Source organism: Triticum aestivum, chromosome 5A, assembly GCF_018294505.1.
Source record: "Triticum aestivum cultivar Chinese Spring chromosome 5A, IWGSC CS RefSeq v2.1, whole genome shotgun sequence".
NCBI classification, from domain to species: Eukaryota; Viridiplantae; Streptophyta; class Magnoliopsida; order Poales; family Poaceae; genus Triticum; species Triticum aestivum.
This window is the reverse complement of record NC_057806.1, coordinates 48382539-48395961: the sequence shown is the minus strand read 5'-3', so window position 1 is coordinate 48395961 and position 13423 is coordinate 48382539. Positions and strand designations below refer to the sequence as shown.

The following is a 13423-nucleotide window of genomic DNA, read 5'->3' as shown; positions in this document are numbered from 1 at the left end:
TTAAGAGAAATATGTTAGCGGGGGCTAAAGGCAACGAGAGGCAAGTGCTAATTGTGGTCGTATCAATGTGGGTACACCTGGTAGTAGCCACACCTTCATGTTTTGGATACAAGGTGACACCCACCTGCAAGTGAATGTGTACTCTTTTATTCACCTGAATACGGTCTTATCCAATGCAAATCTACATTAAGAACTAACACATTCCACACAATCCAATTCTTTCAGAGAATAATTGGAATCAGACATGCAATTCAATACTTAGAAAGCAGTGTTAACTATCGTCAGTTCAAAAGCTTTATTATTTCACGAGTTGGTAAACAGAACATTCAGGCGGTTAAGCTGCTAAATAACCATGGTACCACCTATATCATAACCCTTTTCCTCATGTGCTCAACTTGGGTACAGGAGTGTAATACCCCACAATTGGAATCATATTACCATAGCCAAAATAATCACACACTTTGGCCTCATCACACACCTTGTTTGCATGCCCTGATTGTACTTGGATTGAGCAGATGTGGTTACAACAATGATGTTTGCTCCCTCGGCAAAGCCCACCACATGGACTTCTTCCACCGGAGCGCCGTTTAGGGACAAACTTCCCAAGTAGATGATCCGGCCCGGTACCCATCGGGCATCGGCCTCTCTTGACCACAATTGCAGATGCGGATTCAATTCTTCGACGAGTCCCAGTCCACCGTTCTCCGCCAGCATGAGGTTGCAATCAAATATATCCTTAATGCTGCAGGAGTATGGTACGTCGAACCAAATCAGCCTGTGCCTTGCCAAGTCATACTCCAGGACCAACCCACCATCGGACAAGAAGTAGAGCAGAGACTTCCCAACAAGCACACTCGAATAATATGTGAAGGACATGTAACACTCGCCATGCATCAAGGTCGGCTCGCCCCAGGCGCCAGTGTCCGACGAGTATACGCACGCCGACGTGACATACTCCTGCTCGACGGCGCCTTCGCGTATTTCTTCGTCGTCGACGGAGAAGACGAAGACCACGCAAAAGGGACCTCCGTGGCAGTGGCAGTGGTCGCAGCCATCCGCTGTGCAGAACACGGCGGCGGTTGTGCGGCCACTCTGGAATGCTGCGGGCACCGGTATGCGCTGCTGGGCACCTGTGATTGGCTCCCACATGAGGAGTTCCTTGGTGTACGGGCACTTGGGGTTGGACAGGAAGAGGGCGCGGCCGTGGCGGCAGTCGACGGCCTGCCAGAGCCGGCGGTGGGGAACGGCGAGGGAGAATGGCGATGCGGTGGAGGGGATGAAATCGGGCATGTCCTTGTAGTCGTGGAGATACCCGAGCACCGGGGGTGCGCGGTGGAAATCGTGGAGGAGGCGGCGGAACCCACGGCGGGAGACGACCTCGCTCCAGGACTTGCAGACGAGGGAGGCACGGAGGAGGCTGGCCGGGTCGTCGGGCGGGATGCGGACGAGGATCTCTTCTACAAGCTCGTCCGGGAATGTTGGCGGCGGTCCTGGTGCCATGGCGGCCGCTAGTTTACTTTTCTTTTCTGGAGGTGCCATGGTGAGCACTTTTTTGGACGACGCAGAGGCTGACTTCTTATCGATCCACCGTCGTGCAAAGCTAAGCCTTGTCTAACCCTAGCTAGTCTGCTCCCAATCGATATTCTGTGATGATAGCTGCCGCCAATACACATGGAGTATATATAAGTAATATATACCTAGGAATAGACGACTACAGTAGTAAGTTACCGACTCGGCTTCTACTTTCGCCTGGGGAATTCAATCGAGCGAACGATTCTGTTCGCTGCCAGAAGCCCCCAGCGCGTTATTCGCAAAAAAAAAGAGATATTCGCAAGAAAAAAAACCCAGTGCGAACACACAAACTCTCACCATCTGAAAACGTGACCCAATTGGGCCGAGAAAGGACCAATTTCCTGGAGTGCAGAGTTTCGTTGCCCAGGCTCATCAGCACCGGAAAAAAATCACAAAAAATAAAAAAAACATTTTTTTGCATGGTAGAAAATTTATTGCTTGAGGTCCGTTCCAATTTTCAGGTTATTTGCACATTTGAGTAGCTCTCAGGAAAAAAGATAAATCGGGTAAGAACAGTGCATGAACAATAACTTTTTTATAGACCTTGAATTTGTCTTTTTTTCTAAGAGCTGCTCAGATATCAAATGATTTGGAAATTGAAGCGGACCTCACGTATCAAATTATGTACCATGCAAAAATAATTGTAAATTTTTTGAAATTTTCTAGTATTTATTTTGATATTTTTGAGCGCGGATGCAAATGAGCCTGGGTTCAGAAGTGGATTATCGCAATTTCCTGTGGTTACTACCAAAAGCTAAAAAATTTATATTAGACCTGACATTGAATAGTTATATATAAAGACACAATTAAGCGAATTTCCATGTAATATAAAATAAAACCACCATCATGTACAAACGAATCAGATAAAAAATGGCTTGAAGAGAAAAAACGATGTTTGTAACTAAAAATGCCATAGTGATAATTTTATGCAAGATTTTTTTAAAATATATGTTTTAACGTAAGTTCTTTGAAATTTGCGATGCGAGTATTGACAAACTCCTAGAAAGGAATTATGGCAAATTTGTGATCATTTTGCTGTGCGACTATTTAGAAACTCCCCAAACTCTGTCATGGCAAATTATATTTGAACCATGGCAAAATTTCTTTCTTTTCGACAACAGCAAAATTCTTTTTTAGTACCATGGCAAGTGGGAAATGCCATTTTTTAACAATGGGAAAATTACTTCATGGAACATGAAAATATTTTTTTTGGTCCATGGCAAATTTACTTCAAGTGCCATGGCAATTTATTTTTTCTTTTAAATCATGGCAAAAATGTACTAAATGGAACATGACAATTTCTTTCTTTATATCATGGCAAAATTACTTCGTGGGTGATGAAAATTTACTTTAGAAACCCTTTTTGTTTGCTATTGAAAGATCGTCGATGTTGCCTAGAGGGGAGGGGGGGGGGGGTTTGAATAGGCGTTTTAAAATAATTACGATTTAGGCTTTAACAAATGCGGAATAAACCTAGCGGTTAATTTGTCAAGCACAAAACCTAAAACAACTAGGCTCACCTATGTGCATCAACAACTTATGCTAAGCAAGATAAGCAACTATGTGATAGCAAGATATATGACAAGAAACAATATGGCTATCACAAAGTAAAGTGCATAAGTAAAGGGGCTCGGGTAAGAGATAACCGAGGCACGCGGGGACGACGATGTATCCCCAAGTCACACCCTTGCGGATGCTAATCTCCGTTTAGAGCGGTGTGGAGGCACAATGCTCCCCAAGAAGCCACTAAGGCCACCATAATCTCCTCACGCCCTCGCACAATGCAAGATGCCGTGATTCCACTAAGGGACCCTTGAGGGCGGTCATCGAACCCGTACAAATGGCAACCCTTGGGGGCGGTCACCGAACCCGTACACTTTGGTAACCCTTGGGGCGGTCACCGGTACCCGTCAAATTGCTTGGGGCGATCTCCACAACCTAATTGGAGACCCCGACGCTTGCCCGAAGCTTTACACCACAATGATTGAGCTCCGAACAACACCAACCGTCTAGGGCGCCAAGGCACCCAAGAGGAACAAGCTCTAGGGTGCCCAAACACCCAAGAGTAATAAGCTTCTCAAACTTCACTTCCACGTATCACCGTGGAGAACTCAAACCGATGCACCAAATGCAATGGCAAGGGCACACGGAGTGCCCAAGTCCTTCTCTCTCAAATCCCACCGAAGCAACTAATGCTAGGGAGGAAAATGAGAGGAAGAACAAGAAGGAGAACACCAAGAACTCCAAGATCTAGATCCAAGGGGTTTCCCCTCACATAGAGGAGAAAGTGATTGGTGGAAATGTGGATCTAGATCTCCTCTTCTTTTCCCTCAAAAACTAGCAAGAATCCATGGAGGGATTGAGAGTTAGCAAGCTCGAAGAAGGTCAACAATGGGGGAAGAACACGAGCTCAAAGGATAAGGTTGAATGGGGAGGAAGACCCCCTTTTATAGGAGCTCCCGAATCCAACCGTTATGTGCTCAGTCCGCGCACAAGCGGTACTACCGCTCAGGGGAGCGGTACTACCGCCCGGGAGGTAGAACACGGAGAGCGGAGCGAAACAGAGTGCGTGGCGGAGCCGTATGAGCGGCACTACCGCTGGAGCCAGCGGTACTACCGTTGGCCGCAACGTTACTGCCGCTTGGGACAGCGGTACTACCGCTTGTGGCGATAAGCGGTACTGCCGCTGCAGCCCGGCGGTACTACCGCTGGGACTGCGCACAACTCCTATCACGAGCACAGGGAGAAGGAACAGAGAGGAGGACCATTGAGCGGCACTAGGGGTGGTGGTAGCCGCGGTACTACTGCACATGAGCGGTACTACCGCTCCTACTGCCGCTGAACCCGACACGAGAAAACCACGTCTCGAGTCGAGGCGGTACCAGCGCGGAACCGGAGCCGTACTACCGCTTATGGCCATGGGCGGTACTACTGCTTGTGGCGATAAGCGGTACTGCCGCTCCGGCCCAGCGGTACTACCGCTGGCGCCATCCTTAAGCCACTTCCACGAAAGCAAGTAAACTCCACGGAAAACCAGAACTGCCATAACTTCTGCATATGAGCTCCGAATTGAGCAAACTCAAGCTTGTTGGATACAAGACGACGAGTAGCATCAAAACCTCCAACCGAGAAGAACCGGCAAAACCTCCAACATTGAAAACATCATAGAAGATGTGAGTGGACTCCGTTTTCGATGAACTCGAGCTTGTCACCAAGATGACCATAAGCTCTAAAACTCACAAAGAGACGAACCAAACAAGAACCAATAAAGATGATGCAAGGATGCAATGATTTGAGCTCTCTACGAATGATACGATCAAGCTACTCATCGAGAGCCCCCCTTGATAGTACGGCAATCGATTCTATAACCCGGTCTCCCAACTACCATCATGAGACCGGTAAAATAGAAAACCTACCAAGGGCAAACCTTTGCCTTGCACATGGTCCACTTGAGCTAGATGATGACGATCTTGACTCCCTCAAGTTGGACCACCTTTCTTGATTGGGTTGACTCGATGAAGCCTAGTTGATTGCTCCCCCATACTCCACTATTGGTGAGCCACTCTTCCGCACATCTTCACAAGTCCATTGTCACCACAAAGGACGGCAAGCTTTAAGCATTTGATCTCTTCGTGATGCTCTACTTGAACTTGCACACCGCAACCTTTCTTGATTTTGTTGACTTGATGAAGACTAGTTGATTGCTCCCCCATACTTCACTATGGGTGAGCCACTCTTCCGCACATCTTCACAAGTCCATTGTCACCACAAAGGACGGCAAGCTTCAAGCATTTGATCTCTTCGTGATGCTCCACTTGAACTTGCACACCGCAACCTAACCCCACAAAGAACCCTCACGAAGACCATGGGTTAGTACACAAAGCGTAATTGACAATGCTTACCATACCATGGGATCACTTGATCCCTCTCGGTACATCTTCTATGCTTTGTGGGTTGATCAACTTGATTCACTCTTTGACTTAGTCTTGATTAACCTCTCACAAGACCAATCTTTAGGTAATTCCTTGAATAGCACCTTGGTCGACACAAACTCTCCTTGAAACCAACACATGTACTCCAAAAAAAGCCTATGGACAAAACCTTCAAATATAACTCAAGGCAACCATTAGTCCATAGAGATTGTCATCAATTACCAAAACTAAACATGGGGGCACCGCATGTTTTTTCAGCTATGCTCTGTACTACGGGAAATTGTACTACATGGAACATGGGAAATTATTTTTTGTATCATGGAAGCTTTACTTCATGGGTCATGGCAAACTTACTGAAGAATTTTTTTTTCTATTTTTCTTTTGTTTTCTATCATGGCAATTCTTTTTTTGTAGCATGAAAATTTTACTTCATGGGTCATGGAATTTTTTAGTTGAAAAATAATCTTTGGTATTTTAATTTTGTTCTCTATCATGGAATATTTTGTAACACGTCAAAATGTAAAAAGATAAAGCATGCCATGGTGTCATGGATTATTTGTTTTGGTAAATCATTTTGATCTTAATTTGCCAAGGCAAAAACATATTTAAAACTAGTAGTTGTGTATCACTACTCAGTTTGGATATTAGAAGTTGCAACTGCTCAAAAATGCCATCGTTTCGTGAGATACTTGCTAAAAAATGCCATCGTTTGTTTGCTAAAAGAATACCATTAGACATCGTTATTCTCAGGTTAAACCCATTGACCATGTTATATGACAAAAATACCTCTAAACCCACATCTCAGCTCTCTATATATCACAATGATACGTGTGGGCCCGACTTGTCAGGAGTAAGCAGCGAATAATTTTACATGAAAAAAATATTGTTGGGATCAAATGGGACCCATACTTTATTGTATTAAGATAGAGGGAGTGCTGACATGTTGGTACATAGGTATTTATGTCATTGCAACAAGGCAAATGAGATTTGAGCTGATAGTAATGGTGTCCAATGACATTTTTGAATGTGCACCTAACGAAGCCATGTCTTTTTTAAGCAGTTAAAGTTTCTAGCCGCAAAACTGAGCAGTGGGACACAACTTGTGACATAAATAATAAACGTATTTTTCTTTTGAAAAACGCCGTAGGGGCTTTTATTCATTAATAACGGGCAAGTTCATGTCTAATTGAACAAACTCAGGCAGACTAGCACCCTTCAAAAAAAAAAAAACTTAGTCAGACTAGCAAGGAATTACATAAAAAATGGTAGAGCAGGTAGTAAGAAGAGCTCCTCTGGCTCCTCGGCCGGGTCCCCGCGCCCCTCGCCACCTCCTTGCCTGCAGCTGCCGAGGTCATGAGCGCGCACGACGCATTCGCCCAGCTCGCGCACGAGCAATTAGTACCAGGGCTTATCCTCGAGGTGCGCCATAGAGAGCTGCACGGCGACACCGCGTGTCCCTTGAGGCGGCGAGGCGATCGACAGCGAAATCGACTGCCGTGAGGTAGTGAGCGCGTCCTCCTCGGGGGTCACTGCTAGAGGGCCCAGCTGCTAGCACCACTCCCTTCGTGCCATTGCCACTGCTCGCAGGAGGCCACAATCGCTCAAAGCAATTCGGCCCACAGCCTCCTCCTTCATCGTCTCTGGCCGTCTGAGGAGGTAAACCACCATGGCCACCGACGGCCACGTTAGGCACTTAGGCTCAGGCTCCTGGAGCTCCTTTCCTCGATTCCCTGTGCTTGTCGCCTCCTCTTCTTCCATCCTCTAGCTCGTTGCTATCCTCAATTGCAGGGGAGAAGCCTCACCAGCGAGCTCCACCTTCTCCATTTACGCCGGGGCGGCCGCGAGCATCCTAGTGCCTTGGGTGCCTCGGCTGGGACGAGCTTGCGGAGGATGGAGGAGTCCCGAGATTCGCCGCCCCACAAACTCAGTGACGCGGGCTCGAACACGTCCCTGCCCCTTGCGAGCTCCCCTCGAGCTCTGCTCCCGCCTGCCACTGGGGTGCGTCGCAGCCGGCTGCTCTCTCTAATGCACGTGCGGTACTTGTTGTAGTGCCAAAGAATGACATAGGAGGAAGAGGGAAAAGACTAGTCAACATGCTCGCATGGCGAATTTTTTTTGGCCAACTCAGCTCCGATGGGTGGGCTTCATGGGTCAGAAATGACCTTTTTCTAGTCAGTGCTACTCCTATATGTCAAAGTTTAGCTTTGCTTTCGGTGGTTTTTTTTCATAAACAAAGTGATGCTTTTCTGTGATTGTGGTGGTTTTTACTCCTTCTCACAAAATTATCTATTTTTTCAAGCATCATTAACAGTAATTTTTCCCCGGTGCTTGTTACAATTAGGTGCTTCTTCGTATGGAGACCCATGAAATTGCGATGGTGGTCTCGGAGGAGCCAAGGGCTACTGGAGCGTACTTCTCACTGAAGGACCCGCCTGAAGTAATGCATCCAGTCTCATGTCATGCTTTTTTTTGGCAATGCTCATGTTATGCTTATATATGTTGCACAATTACTTCTCATTCAGTTCAAGAGGTTCCTGCATTGTCTGGTGGCTTCAGCTGCAGCTAGACAGGAGAGTGTTGATGAGATTGATCAAGTCTGAGCCTGAGTATTGAGATACATTCAAGATTATTGTTGGGTATGTCTATGAAGTTTGAGCATGTTGTGTTTATTAGTATGATGTAGAAATTGTGATGATTTATTGGGTTGAAACATTCAAGAGCCCATGAGTTACCATGGCTATTCTCATTGTTTACTACAGTACATCATTACTATGATGTAGAATTTTCTTCTTCTGAATTTTGGTAAATTATGCTAATTGTAGGGCCATGAAACCAAGACTTACAAACCAATTGGAAGGGTGGGGCGTGGGGGGGGGGGGGGGGGGGGGGGGGGCAATCGGCCCCCTGGCTACAACGTAGCTCCGTCATCCTAATTTGTCTGATTGCCATGAAGCTAGTGATTGTTTGCAAATTAGGCTACCAATGCTTTTAAAGCACTGTTAGCACCATTCACAACGCTAGATTCGAGAACAATGTGTTATGCATTTCTGTACATTGTCAAGCAGAAGATATAGTTGACCTCAATTGTAATTCTTTTGTTTTTATAAATGCATCGATACACAAACTTTTTGTTCAAAACTTGGCCTCACACTTTTCAACTCTTTTCTACAATACTAGGACTTGGTTCTGGATTGTGTTAGGAATATAAGCGCGGATTACCCACAGCTCGGAGAAACCGCTGGTCACAATGTAAGTAGTTCCTATTGGTCAAAAATCTAATCTTTAATGTAGTCATAACGTGGATCTTTTACCTGTATTGAAGTATGTATGTGGATTACGGAGTTTCATCTAGACATCAAATGGGACAAGGGTGATGCAGTGTGCTATCTACTTCAAAAGCTCCAGCTCGACAGTTTTGAGATCATCCCCATCTATATCGGGGACGATAAGGCGGGCGAAAATGCTTTCGACGTAACTTCCTCTCATAGAGTAAAAAGCATAAAGCCACCACAATCTCTGATGTTATTAGCAGAGAACCGTATTTTTTTCTTTTTTTTGACAAAAAGCACCGAACACAACATTAAACTTTTCACATAGCATTAAACGTGCAGTCAACATTCTGGCCCGATTAGGACAGCTGGGGCCGAGTGTCGAGATGATGTGGAAACAAAAATAAAATCCACATAGACACTTTGACTTGTCTTTCTCCTCTCTCTCTCTCTCTCTCTCTCTCTCCCTCTCTCTCTCGCGCATTTCATCAAACATGTCTTGAGCGTAACCGATGTCTCCTTCCTCGGACCACGACGGTCTCGCCGCCGTCCCGTCGTCGGGCCTCTCGAGCTGCTGACGTCTTCCGGTGTTCGGCATGGAGCACCAGGGATGATCTGCTCGAGGATGGAGGAGCCGCCCGGGTGGCTGCCTCGACCGTGAGTGCCCGAGCGTGCTTCCCCTCGAGCCCTTGTCAAGTGAGGCCCAATCCATGGAGGCTGCAGCACAGCTCCTGCTTCTTCCCTTCCTTCTTACCGTCCTCCTCTACCCCGGCCTCGGGAAGAAGTACGGCGAAGACGCCTCCCACTAGCTCCTCGGTGTTAGAACTAATCTTAATGTTTTGTATCAGCATGTGTAGTTTTAATTTTGCATGTTATTTAGTGGCCCAAATAGCTTACCGTGTAGGTAGGCTGTAGGAGCTTGTTCAACAGGGATATAAGATGAGATGCCGGAGATGGTCGTGTGCTACGACTTGATGGCGAGATGCCGAGTACCGCGAGACGCGGCGCGGCCGTGTGAGATAGCGCTGCATGAAGAAGTTCTGAAGCCGACGTTGTGTACAGATGCTAGCTAGCCGAACACTTAGTTAACTACTCCCTCCGTAAACTAATATAAGAGCGTTTAGAATACTAAAATAGTGATCTAAACACTCTTATATTAGTTTACAGAGGGAGTAGATGATACCCCATGTGTTGTTGCAGGAATTTGAAGCACCGTGTAGCAGATGGATTATGGAGTAAAAAATAGTAAAAAAGTAAAAAAGACAAATATATATCTATTTGAACAATTGATGATACAATATGAAAAGTACAAAATATAAAGGGCCGTTTTGGCTCTTGGGAGCATATGCTCCCTAATGAACAGTAAATTCAATATTAATAGTAAATAAAATTTAAAAATTCTGATATTTTATGTATATGTTGTTCTTAGTGTAACAAGAGTGCTTGCCAATTTTCATGCGAAACGGGATGACGGTGATTCGTCGGTGAAAAAAATAAAAATAAGTGTAACATTTAAAGATAACATTTGTTGTTCAACTTGTTTTTTTTGCACAGATCAAAATACTTAAACTTTCGTCCTAAAAATGTGCAGGTAGCGTTTTGATGTGACAATCATCACATTTATTTTTTTTCAAACTTTTTTGACATTTGGAAACAATATTTTTCATGGGCAGGAGCATATGCTCCCAAGAGCCGAATTGGATTTCCACTTTATATTTGCCCTTTTAGAATGCATTCATCCCCATTTCGCATAGAAAGATGAATGCATTGTTAACATGAAAATACATGGAACATAAAGTTTGATGAACTGAAATCATGCCCAAGTCAGATGAGAAGTCCATATTCACTGAAACAAAGCCGAATAAAGACCAAGCCTAGCACAAGGGCCCACAAAAACTACTGACATGAATGCTTGTTGCTTATCCGTAATAGGAATGTAGGCCCTTCAAAAGCGTAAGAAAGAAAATATAAATATACACAAATCCAGTAGCAATACTTCGTAGATCTGAATTTGTACATGACCACAAGCCAGATACCAATTGGTAAAAAAAGGAAATCAGAGCGTGCACACATATGCACCTTTCTTTTGTAATGGACACCACGTTATGAATCTCTCTGATTTTCATGGACAACACGTATGCATCTCTTTTGTTTTTCAGCCGGCTGATCATAACGTTTCATAGATTGAAAAAGAAAAGATCATAACGTTTAATCAGCCATGCGATACTGTTGGATATAGCCTGCGATCTTGAGGCTGGTGGGCATCATCCTCGCGCTGGATGTGAACGCCGAACTGATCGTTCTCCACGTGCCCCGCCACACCGCCAAACATTATCTTCTTTCTCTGCAGCTCTCGCAGCTACCCCCAACGTTGTGTTCCGCCATGCCATTACCAACTCCCCCCAAAAAGAAAAACTCTGAAGCATCATGAGTTGTTGCAAGGGGTGGTGGGGTGCACGCTACGGCTGCAATAGCTTGGAGACGATGCAAGACGGGCCACATGGTGGTGCAACGCCAGGCCCGCGCCACTGCCGAAGGCCGACCATGCGGCAATGCAGGCCGGCCACGCTGCACACAGCCTGATGCTTCAAGGCCGCCCAGGCGCTGCAAAGCTTGTCGCAGTGCTGTTGCTGAAAAAACGGCCCGCATTTCTGCAAGCCAGAGTTGGGAACGAACACATCTACTGCAAATCGGCATCCGGGACGGTGATGCCGCCAAGTGACCACATGTTGCTGCAAGACAGCGTCGGCGCCTCCACTGTTGCAAAGTGACCAGACAATGCGAGGAATGAACATATGTGCTGCAAAGTGAGCACACGGTTCTCAGAATGAAAGCTTCCATTGGTCACACACCTCACGTCGCACACAACCACGATAGAAAGAGCGACGCCAGTCCGTCAGCTCCTAGTTCGACATCAGTCCCTGAGTCTGGGTAGGTGCCTATACAGTAGAAGGCACCCACACCTCCATCCCACATCAATACCCAGTGAACTGGGGGAACACGACTGAGACTGCCGATGGCCGCTGGCGAGCCTGCCCGGCGCCCATGGCCAGGCACGCTCACACGACGCCATGTCCGTTGTCACTAGCTCCGATCCATGCACCGACGCACTGGTAACACGATCACCACCAACGAGCATCGTACCCACGAAGGGAGCCTGCGCAACCCCGCGAGCACATCCCAGGCCACACCCAACCTCTCCTACCCGAAGCAAGTGCTCTGATCCGCCCCGGGCCCTGACTAGACCCGCCTGAGCACGAACCCTAGATTTGGTCCATCCTCGAAACTCTTGCAGCCGGCACCACCGGCGCCCACCAAGCCCAGCGCACCGTCAGAACAGATCCAGGAGAAGGGGGCCGACACTGCCGCCCCGCACTGCTTGAAGAGACCTGGCCGCCGCGCCACCACAACCCCTTCATGCATGCTCCACCGCCCTACCCAGGACGAGCTCGCACGTGGGGCAGAACACCACCATTGCCCACGTCCTCTGCCATCGGCCAGCGCCGCCGCAACCCGCGCCGCCTACCGGCCAGATCGGCCGCCACGTCGAGGCGTGCACCTCCGCTCACAGCCGTGTTGGGGAACGTTGCAGAAAACAAAAAATTTCCTACGGTTTCACCAAGATCCATCTAGGAGTTCATCTAGCAACGAGTGATCGGATTGCATCTACATACCTTTGTAGATCGCGAGCGGAAGCGTTCAAAGAACGGGGATGAGGAAGTCGTACTCGACGTGATCCAAATCACCGAAGATCCTAGCGCCGAACGGACGGCACCTCCGCGTTCAACACACGTACGGAACAGCCACGTCTCCTCCTTCTTGATCCAGCAAGGGGGAAGGAGAGGTTGAGGGAGATGGCTCCAGCAGCAGCACGACGGCGTGGTGTGATGGAGCTGCAGTACTCCGGCAGGGCTTCGCCAAGCACTATGGAGGAGGAGGAGGTGTTGGAGAGGGAGAGGGAGGCACCAAAGATCAAGGTAAGAAGTCCTCCATCTACCCACTATATATAGGAGGGCCGGGGGGGGGGGGGCGCCGGCCCTAGGAGATCTAATCTCCTAGGGGGGTGCGGCCAAGGGGAGGAATCCCTCCTCCCCAAGGCACCTAGGAGGTGCCTTCCCCTCCTAGGACTCTTCCCTCCTTGAAACCCTAGGCGCATGGGCCTCTTGGGGCTGGTGCCCTTAGCCCATGTAGGCCAAGGCGCACCCCCTACAGCCCATGTGCCCCCCGGGACAGGTGGCCCCACCCGGTGGACCCCCGGGACCCTTCAGGTGGTCCCGGTACAATACCGATGACCCCGAAACTTGTCCTGATGGCCGAAATAGCACTTCCTATATATAATTCTTTACCTCCGGACCATTCCGGAACTCCTCGTGACGTCCGGGATCTCATCCGGGACTCCGAACAACATTCGGGTTACTGCATATACATATCCCTACAACCCTAGCGTCACCGAACCTTAAGTGTGTAGACCCTACGGGTTCGGGAGACATGTAGACATGACCGAGATCGCTCTCCGGTCAATAACCAACAGCGGGATCTGGATACCCATGTTGGCTCCCACATGCTCCTCGATGATCTCATCGGATGAACCACGATGTCGAGGATTCAAGCAACCCCGTATACAATTCCCTTTGTCAATCGGTATGTTAC

The 13423-nt window shown here is 47.7% G+C and overlaps 1 pseudogene; it reads right to left on the bottom strand.

Moving 5' to 3' along the window:
• Positions 1–240: 240 nt before the first annotated feature.
• LOC123106545 (uncharacterized) lies at positions 241–1650 on the bottom strand (annotated as a pseudogene).
• Positions 1651–13423: the final 11773 nt, after the last annotated feature.